Source organism: Dasypus novemcinctus, chromosome 13 (assembly GCF_030445035.2).
Source record: "Dasypus novemcinctus isolate mDasNov1 chromosome 13, mDasNov1.1.hap2, whole genome shotgun sequence".
Lineage (NCBI taxonomy): Eukaryota > Metazoa > Chordata > Mammalia > Cingulata > Dasypodidae > Dasypus > Dasypus novemcinctus.
The window spans coordinates 2,177,839-2,188,751 of NC_080685.1; the positions used below are offsets into that span (position 1 = coordinate 2,177,839).

The following is a 10,913-nucleotide window of genomic DNA, read 5'->3' on the forward strand; positions in this document are numbered from 1 at the left end:
ACCTGGAGAACCCTGAGCCCTGGAAGCAGGGGCCTCAGGCAGAAGCAGAGCGCGACCCGCGGGGACCGGGCGAGCCCCGGGATGAGCCTCTGGACGGCGCCAGCCCGCCAGCGCCCGGGGCCAGGCCGTCGTCTCCTGCGTGAAGGCGTCCGGCGTGTCGCCGTGGAGCTTCGCTCGTCCCCTGTTCCCACCACCGCGAGCCCCGGAGCCCAGGCCCGGCCCGGCCCTTAGTGTGACCAGCGGGGCGGCCCCGAGGAGCCCCGCGCCGCTCCCGGGAGGCCGCGGCTGTGCCTCGTCCTCCCTGTGCCCCCCCGGGGGAACGGCGCGAAGAAAGCCCTCGGCGAGGCGGCCACGCGGCTGGCGACCCTCCTGTCCCCGCCGGCCTGCCCAGCCCAGGCCCGCGTGTCCGCGTGTCCGCCCGGTCTGCGGTGGAGGCCGCGGGGCCCTGGGGACTCCCCCCGCGTACGGCAGCGAGCATCGTCCAGACGGGGAGGCCGCGGCCCGGCCGGCGGCGGGCTGAGCGGCCCCGTGCCCCGTGCCCCGTGCCCCGTCCCCCGTGCCCCGTGCCCCGTGCCCCGTCCCCCGTGCCCCGTGCCCCGTGCCCCGTGCCCCGTGCCCCGTCCAGGGCCCACGGCCGCAGGCGCCGGCTCCCGCCTCTCCCAGCGTAACCGACGGCGCCGCAGGCGGCCGGGCCTGTCCCCAACCCGGGGCGCGGGCCTGGGCGACCCGAGGGCGCTGCGCGGAGACACAGCCCGGGCCGCCGTCCACCCGGGCTCCCGAGAGGCCCCGCGGGTCCCCCGCACGAGGGACCTGGTCGGCGCGCGCGGCCGGCCCCTCCTCCAGAGTTAGAGCGGAGAGGCCGGTGTGCGGGGGCGCGGGGGCGCGCAAAGCCCCCCCGCCGCGGCCCCGCCCTCAGCCCGCGCCCCCCGGGCACCCTCCTGTTTCCTCACCTTTCCGCAGCCTGCGCCGCGTGGCGCCGGCGGCGCGGGGCTGGAGGCGGCGCGGGGCGCGGCGCCCCCTCCCCCCGCCCGGCCCCGCTGCTGCTCGCCCCGGACCCTCGGGCACTGCGGGGACCCCAGGGGGCCGCCCCCGTGGGCTCGGGCTGGCCGGACCGTCCTGGGCCCCTGAGATGGTATAGGGTGATACTGAGATGCGGAAGGCCCCGCCGGCAGAGCGCAGGACGGCGTGCTCCCCGCACACGCGTGGGGACCGTGCGGGGGCGAGCAGGGCAGCGGCGGCTCGAGGCCTCGGGGCCCCGGCTCCCCTGGCCTGGGCGCCCCACACATGCCCCGGAGGAGCGCGCCTCGGCCCTGGGGCGGCCCCTGGGTCTGCCCGCGAGATCGTCTCGAGTTAGAGCCTGAGCCGCGGCGCGCGGGGCGCGGGGCGTGGGCCTAAGCCTCGGCGGGCGGCGCGGGGAGCGGCCCCGCCGCCTTGGAGCCCACGCGCGCCGAGAGCGGGAAGGCGAGCCGGGGCGCACGGGCGGCAGAGCGGGGGGCTGGGTGCGCGCCCCCCGGCTCTCCTCCCCTGGAACCGCCGGCCCGCCTCCCGGGACGTGAGCGCTGCGGAAGAGCGCCCACGCGCGCCGAGCGGGCCCGGCCCGGGGAAGCGCCCCGAGCGTGGCTTGATGATCAAGCAAGATACTGACTTTTGAAGTGTTTTGCGTTCATAATAAAAATGGCAACTACATAACCTTCATGAATTTAGAACCCTACCCCTTATTACGCGACACAGTGTGTGCCAAAGTACCACTTTGTATTGTGAGTTGCTGTCCTCTTAATTTGTGGCTATAGAATACTTACTAATTGAGATATTCCAGTTTGCAGTAATTGCCTTTTTTTTTTCCAAACTGGAATTTAGGAATGAACTTGTAGAAATCAATGCAATTGGGAAGCGGCTGTGGCTGCATCAGCTGGGCTCCCGTCCACCATATGCGAGGCCCTGGGTTCGCGTCCCGGGGCCTCCCTGTGAAGGCAGGCTGGCCCCCACGCTGCAGAACACAGACTCAGTAAGGTGACACAACAAAAAAAAAGGGAGAGAAAGCAAAAACACAGAAGAGTGTGCAGCAAAAGGACACAGCAGACAAGCAAGCCACAAGGAGGGGGGAAATAAATAAAAATAAATTCAGACACAGAAGAATGCATAGCAAATGGACACAGAGCAGTCAGCTCGCAAAAGCCACAAAGGGGGGATTAAAAGAATTTTTTTAAAGATATACTGAAGTATTTGAGGTGCTGTTTTTAAAAAATCAATGCGATCAGGTTCAGAGAAACTAAAAAATTAATCAAAACTTTTATAGATTATATGTGAGCATGTGTGTGTGCATGAGAGAGAAAAGAGAAACAGGAAGAGATCAAAGAGGAAGAAATAGGATTTGGCGTGGCCCAAAACCAGCCAAACCCACCATTCCCGAAGATATTTATAACCGCCTCCAAGTCGATCCCAGGGACAAAGTCAAGCCGGGGTCTGCAGGAGGCCAAACCCGAATCCCTCAGGCATCTCTCTGGGGTCCTGGAACCACCGCAGGCGCCCAAACGTGTCTCCCCTGGGGACCGAATCGCTCAGGGGTGGAGTCTGGCAACCCCCCACGCAGGCACAGATGGCGACAGCCAGTGAGTGTGTGACGGTGAGACGGGGGTGTGTGATTAGCTGGAGACAATATGGGACCAAGCCAGTATGTATTATTAGATGCAACTCATATTAGTCTTCCCAGCTCATCTTGGGAAATTCTAATCTTCATAACAAAATCAGCCACGTTATTAAAAATAACTATCATATTTGGAGTGCAAAGATGTTTTAACTTTGATGCCAGTCTATACCCTGGGTTATTTTGAAGCAATCTCAGTCATATTATCTTATCTGTAGAAAGTTCATAACGTATTTCTAAAAGGTAAGAATTTAAAAAATTTAACCACAATACCATTATCACGTCTTTTAAAAGTACACACAATATTAATCCTTTAACATCACTGAAAATTCAGTGGACAAATTTCCCTATTTGACTCATCAATTTATTCAGATGCTACATTTTTATAAATTAAAAAAAACAGGGAAAAAGGACCTGGCCCAGTGGTTAGGGCGTCCGTCTACCACATAGGAGGTCCGCGGTTCAAACCCTGGGCCTCCTGACCCGTGTGGAGCTGGCCATGCGCAGTGCTGATGAGCGCAAGGAGTGCTGTGCCATGCAGGGGTGTCCCCGCATAGGGGAGCGCCACGCACAAGGAGTGCACCCCGTAAGGAGAGCCGCCCAGCACGAAAGAAAGTGCAGCCTGCCCAGGAATGGCGCTGCCCACACTTCCCATGCTGCTGACTACAACAGAAGCGGACAAAGAAACAAGACGCAGCAAATAGACACCGAGAACAGACAACTCTGGGGAGGGGGGGATTAAGTAAATAAAAATAAATCTTAAAAAAAAAAAAAACAGATCTATGTATTTTAACAAAAACTGATGGAAAATAATTAGATAAATTTATGTGGGAAAATGAATCTTGACACTATTTCACATCATATTTTAAAAATTCAAGATGAATCATAGGCATAAATACAGAAGATAAAACAATTTTAGAAGAACATAGAGATTTCATAAATGGAAAATAAAAGGCACTAACTAAAAAGACAAAAATGCTAAATTGAGCCTCATTAAAATTAAGAAATGTTCTCTGGGAAGTGGACTTGGCCCAGTGGTTAGGGCGTCCGTCTACCACATGGGAGTCCGCAGTTCAAACCCCGGGCCTCCTTGACCCGTGTGGAGCTGGCCCACGCGCAGTGCTGATGCGCGCAAGGAGTGCCCTGCCATGCAGGGGTGTCCCCCACGTAGGGGAGCCCCACGCACAAGGAGTGCACCCTGTAAGGAGAGCCGCCCAGCGTGAAAGAAAGAGCAGCCTGCCCAGGAATGGCGCCGCACACACGGAGAGCTGACACAGCAAGATGATGCAACAAAAAAAAGAGACAAAGAGACACAAGATTCCCATGCTGCTGACAACAACAGAAGCGGACAAAAGAAGAATATGCAGCAAATGGACACAGAGAACAGAGAACTGGAGTGAGGGTGGAGGGGAAAGGGGAGAGAAATTTTTTTTAATCTTTTTTTTTTTTAAAAAATGTTCTCCAATAAAAGACACCATTATGAGAGCAAAAATGTGAACCACAACTTGGGAGACTTTTGCGTCCATATTTCTGACGAAGGATTCATAGCAAGTATATGTAATGAGCTCCTGCTAGTCACTAAGAAAAGATACATAACCTAAATAAAAGTTTAGCAAAGCAGTAAAGTTATCTGGAGGCCTTTAAAAAAATACTAATGTCCATTGTTCAATCACCATTGTAACTTATCTAGGCAATGATCATCAGTGGATGCTAAAACCATTGAACCGTGTACTCACAGGCTCCAAGCATCTCCCACAGATCCCTTATTCATTACAAGGGGGGGAAATGAACCTCTAAATTGGAGAAATTGGCAGGTACAACCCTAACCAGGTGATCAAACGTAACATCACCAAAAAATAAGACCAAAAAAGGAGGAGAAGCAGGACGGTGGCCGTGGAAGTCGGAATCCGCTAAGGAGTGTGTAACAACTCACGTGCCGAATCAAAGAGAAAAAGGAAAAAAGAGGAGAAGGGGATGGAACGTTTGAAGAGGCAGCTCCCCAAAGTGGGTATCTAAATGCCCAATAGATGTGTGAAAAAGTATTCTGCATCATGAATTACAGGAAAACACAAACTGAAACCACAATGAAATACTATCATACGGTATTACAGAATGGCTTACAAATTAAAGGACTAATGACACCAACTGTTGGTGAGGAGAGGAAGCAACTGAAACACACTCCACCCATTGCTGTGGGAGCGCCAACTGAAAACAGCCACTTCTGAAAATTGCTTAGCAGTATACACTAAAGCTAAACATACACCTACTCTCTCATCTGGCAATTTCACTCTTGGCATATAGCCAAGAGAAATGAGTGTACATGAGAAAGAAATAGGTACAAGAATGGGCAGACAAGCTTTATTCATAAGAGTAGAACTAAAACCCCAATTTTATAAACAGGAGAACAAAAAATAATTTTTTACTTATTCATAAAGTAAAAATTATTTTTTGTTCTCCTGTTTATAAAATTGGGGTTTTTAGTTCTACTCTTATGAATATGCATTATTTATATATGCAACCACCCAGATGAATCTTATAGACATTATGTCGAGTAAAAGAAAACAGATAAAGAAGAAAACATAATGAATGAGTCCTTTTCCATGAAGTTCAAGAGTAAGCAATACTAATTAGTGCTCACAAAAGTTAAAATAATGGTTGCCTCTGGAGGAAGATGGTATTGAAAGGGGCAGAGTACAAGGCAACGCTCTGGGGTGCTAGAAATGTCCTATATCTTGATCTGAGTAATGGTTACAGGGTGCATAAATATGCTATAAATAGGTAACAGTTTTTTTGGGGGGGTCCCTGTGACTGGGGATGAAGGAATGTAGGCGGTCACATTTCAGCCATAACTTCTTTCTTTAATTAAAAAAAAATACTGAGCTCCTCCAGCTGCCACCCCAAGTCAGTGCCTGCACAGCTCCCGCCACCTGGCTGCCTGTCCTACCTATCAATATTTGAAGTTCTTACAACGTGGCAGACATTGACAACAAAGAACAGTCTAAATTTGATCAAGATTTGGATGGTGTTAAAGAAGTAGAAGAAGAAAAATCAAAACACATCAACTGATTGTTCAAATGATGCAAAATCCTCAGATTCATGTAGAGCTTCAAACAAGACTTGATGGTCTGGTAGAAACACCAACAGATACATTGAAAGCTTGCCTAGAGTGGTTAAAAGAGAACTGAAAACCTTCAAGTTAAATGTGCACAGATAGAAGCCAAATGAGGACGTTCAGGATGTTGAGAGCAAGTACACTGGTCTCTATCACCTCTATTTGAAAAGTGATTTGAGATCATCACTGCAACTTAAGAACCTCCAGAAGAAGAAGGTTAATGAAAACCAGAGGAGGAAGATGAAATTTCAGAGGACCTGAAAGAAAAGGCCAAGATTGAAGATGAGAAAAAGGATGGAGAAAAAGAAGTCCCCAAAGGAATTCCTGGGTTTGGGCTGCTGACTTGCTCAGCCATATGGTTCAGGGCCCTGAAGAAGCTCTCCGGAAGTTTTAGAGATGTTAAAGTGGAGCTCTCAGATGCTGGCCAGCCTATGAGCTTTATCTTAGACTTTCATTTTGGCCCCATATGAAGTGTTGACAAAGACATACAGTGTGAGGTCAGCACCAGATGAATCTGATCCCTTTTCTTTAAATGGGCCAGAGATTATGGGTTGTGCAAGGTGTCAGATTGGAAAACAGGAAAGAATGCCACTGTGGGGGAAAAAAAAACAGTGTGCACTGGGACACAGAGACAGATATGACCACAAGCAGAGAAAGAATTTATTGAGATGCTCTCCCAACAAAGGGGGTCTGAAGATCAGACTTCAGCCCACTCCTGGAAGGGGGGATTTGAATTTATACAGAACTTTCCTAGGCGGGGAAATGGTAGTTGGTGGGAGGGGTCGAGGGTCCCAGTGAGGTGCAGGGGCCAATGGGAAGCCCTAGGGATGAAAATTTTCCCTGACAGTGGCTAGAAGGTAGTGGGTCAGGGAGTTATGCTTTCTTGGAATGCTGGAATGCTGCAGGAGCAGATGCTTCTTTGATCTGTAGGATTAAAGGGTTTCTTTATCTCCCTTTGATGTGTAAATAGTGAAAGTTTCCATCTCCCTCTGTTGTTGTTGTTGTTGTAGTTGGTGTTGCAATTGTGGTTCGCATATATCTGTTTTTTTCTTTCCCCTACCTGTTCCCCACCCTTTGCCCACCCCCCTTTTTCTTTTTTCCTTTCCTCTCTTCTTTTTTTTTTTTCTCTTCATTTTTTGTTTTTTCTTTGTCTGTTTTCGCTCTCCCTCTTGTCCCTCATTTTCTACTTATTTTATTTTAACTCAATTATACAATAGGTGCTGCAGGGAAAACCTTACATTTGCTGGGTTTTCTCATCCTCCACTGCCTCATTTCTATGTGAACTGATTTAGGCTACCTACACTATCCCCTTTCCCCTACATCTTGATATCTGCCATCATCTACTGTATTCTATATTCTACCTCTCATCTCCCTTTCTTTGATCCACAAAGTATCTAACTCTTAATTCCTAATACACTTGCTTTGTTTTCTGTCTGTTATCCACTCTTGAAACTATTGCCTTTCTTTTCTCTTTCCCTCTCTCATGAAAGCAATAGCTTTTTAGCTCATACCATATTCCTCCCATATTCAGTCAGCTACCTCATAATAGGTACTCTACCTACTGCTATAACTCTACACTATTTTACATGAATCTAACCTCCATCCTCCCAGATCTCATATTCTTGCTTTGTTAACATATATCACCAATACTACTTTACACTTTTTCCTTGCTTACACAATTACCTTTCCCCAGCACTAATACTTTCCTTTAAAGTGAACTTAACCAGCAACAAGAAATTAGAATAAGAAGAACAAAGTGACAAAGAGAAGATATAACACTTATCCAAAAACAACAGCTAATTAATCCTCCAAGAGTAGACAAAGAAGCTAAGGAACTGATTAAACCTGTCAAGATAAAGTGATGACCAGACAGCCACAAAAACCTACAAACCAAACCAGCAATCAGGAAAACATGGCTGAATCCAATCAACAAACTAAAAATCAGGAAGGGGAGCAAAACTTCGCTTAAGCAATGAAAGATTTCAGAACATTTATCACCGACAAATTTGATGAAGTAATGAAAGAGGTTAACAACATGAAGACAACACTCAGAGGGGAAATTGCAGACATATGCAAAAAGATAACAAATATGATGGGAATGAACACCACAGTTCAAGAAATCAAAAATACACTTGCAGCAAATATCAGCAGACTAGAAGAGGCAGAGCAGAGAATTAGTGATGTGGAAGACAGTACGTCAGAAATCAAACAGATAGTAGAAGGGATCGATAAAAAGATAGAAAAAATCCAGCTAAGACTTAGGGACCTGAATGACAATGCAAAACGCTCAAACATACGTATTATAGGCATTCCAGAAGGAGAAGAGAAGGGAAAGGGGTCAGAAGGAGTGTTGCAGGAAATAATGGCTGAAAACTTCCCAAATCTACTGAAAGAGACAGATGTACCTATCCAAGAAGCACAGCGCACTCCACTAGTCATAAACCCCAACAGGCCCACCCCAAGACACATACTTGTCAAATTATCCAATGCTCGAGACAAAGAGAAAATCCTAAAAGCAGCACGAAAAAAGAAAACCATCACATACAAGGAAAGCTCCATAAGATTAAGTGCTGATTTCTCATCTGAAACCATGGAGGCAAGAAGGCAGTGGTATGATATAATCAAAGTACTAAAGGAAAAAAATTTCCAACCAAGAATACTCTATCCAGCTAAACTAGCATTCAAACATGATGGAGAGTTCAAAATATTCACAGATAAACAGAAACTGGAAGAATATACCAACAAGAAACCTCCCTTTCAAGAAATTCTAAAGGAAGTTCTGCAGGAAGAAAGGAAAAAACAGGACAGGCAGAGTTGGAGGAGAGTATAAGAGCAACAAAAAAAGACAAAAATAGAAGAAAAAAAAAACAAACAAAATATGACAAACACAAATCCAATCAAAATATGGCTAACACAAATAATTTTTTGAAAGTAATAACACTGAATGTCAATGGATTAAACTCATCTATCAAAAGATTCAGACTGGGTCATTGGATAAGGAAATATGACCCATCTGTATGCTGTCTACAAGAGACACATCTTAGACCCAGAGACGCATGGAGATTGAAAGTGAATGGCTGGAAAACAATCATACAAGCAAACAGTAACCAAAAAAAGGCAGGAGTAGCTATATTAATATCAGACAAAATAGACTTTAAATGCAAAACAATTGTGAGAGACAAAGAAGGACACTACATTTTAGTGAAAGGGAAAATCTGTCAAGAAGATCGAACAATCATAAATATTTATGCTCCTAACAAGGGTGCCTCTAAATACATGAGGCAAATGCTGGAAAAACTAAGTGAAACAATAGATGCATCTACAATTATAGTGGGAGATTTTAATACACCACTATCTACCTTGGACAGAACATCACAAAAGAGAATCACTAAAGAAACAAAACATTTGAACAGTATATTAGAGGAGCTGGATCTAATAGACATATATAGATCATTACACCCAAACACAGCAGGATATACATTTTTCTCAAGCGCACATGGATCATTCTCCAAGATAGACCATATGCTAGGCCACAAAGAAAAGCTTAATGAATTCAGAAAGATTGAAATCATACAAAACAATATCTCTGACCACAGTGGAGTCAAGCTGGAAATTTGCAAGGGACAGAGGCCCAGGTTTCATACCAAGATGTGGAAATTAAACAGCACAATCTTAGAAAAACAGTGGGTCAAAGAGGAAATCTCAAAAGAAATCAATGACTACCTTGAAACAAATGATAATGATAACACAGCATATCAAAATTTATGGGATGCAGCAAAAGCAGTACTGAGAGGGAAATTTATAGCCATAAATTCATATATCAAAAAAGAAGAAAGAGCAAAAATTGAAGAACTAACTGCACATTTGAAGGAATTAGAAAAACAACAACAAAGTAACCCAACAGGAAGAAGAAGGAAGAAAATAACAAAGATAAGAGCAGAACTAAATGAAATAGAAAATAAGAAAGCACTTGAAAAGATAAACAAGACCAAGAGCTGGTTTTTTGAGAAGATCAACAAAATTGACAAACCTTTAGCGAGACTAACAAAGAAAAAAAGAGAGATGATGCAAATACACAAAATAAGAAATGAGAAAGGCAATATCACCACTGACCCCACAGAAATAAAGACTCATAAGAGGATACTTTGAAAAACTATATTCCAACAAAAATGACAATTTAGAGGAAATGGACAAATTCCTAGAAACACATAAGCAACCCATATTGATGAAAGAAGAAATTGATGATCTTAACAAACCAATCACAAGCAGAGAGATAGAATCAGTCATTAAAAATCTCCCAACTAAAAAGAGCCCAGGGCCAGACGGCTTCACAGGTGAATTCTACAAAACATTCTGGAAAGAACTGACACCAATCCTGCTGAAACAATTCCAAAACATCGAAACAGAAGGAACATTGCCGAACTCCTTCTATGACGCCCACATTACCCTAGTACCAAAGCCAAACAAAGACACCACAAGAAAGGAAAATTACAGACCAATTTCTCTAATGAACCTAGACGCAAAAATACTTAACAAAATACTTGCTAATCATATCCAACAACACATTAAACGAATTATACACCACAACCAAGTCGGATTTATTCCAGGTATGCAAGGATGGTTCAACATAAGAAAATCAATCAACGTAATACACCATATAAACAGATTGAAGGAAAAAAATCACATGATTTTATCTACAGATGCAGAAAAAGCATTTGACAAAATACAGCACACTTTCTTGATAAAAACACTCCAAAAGATTGGAATACAAGGAAATTTTTTGAACATGATAAAGAGTATATATGAAAAACCTAAAGCCAACATTGTTTACAATGGAGAAATCCTAAAATCCTTCCCTCTAAACTCAGGAACAAGACAAGGATGCCCATTGTCTCTGCTCCTATTTAACGTTGTCTTAGAAGTACTTGCTTGAGCACTGAGGCAAGAACCAGATATAAAAGGCATTCAAATCGGACAGGAAGAAGCCAAAATTTCACTATTTGCAGATGACATGATCCTATACATAGAAAACCCTAAGAGATCTACAACAAAGCTTCTAGAACTCATAAATGAGTTTAGTAAAGTCGCAGGTTATAAGATCAATGCGCAAAAATCGGTAGCATTTCTGTACACCAATAATGAGCAAGATCAGGAGGA

The 10,913-nt window shown here is 45.6% G+C and overlaps 1 pseudogene; it reads left to right on the top strand.

Annotated features, from left to right (window-relative positions):
- Positions 1–81: 81 nt before the first annotated feature.
- Positions 82–6,610, top strand: LOC101437258 (nucleosome assembly protein 1-like 1; annotated as a pseudogene).
- The last annotated feature ends 4,303 nt before the right edge of the window (positions 6,611–10,913 follow it).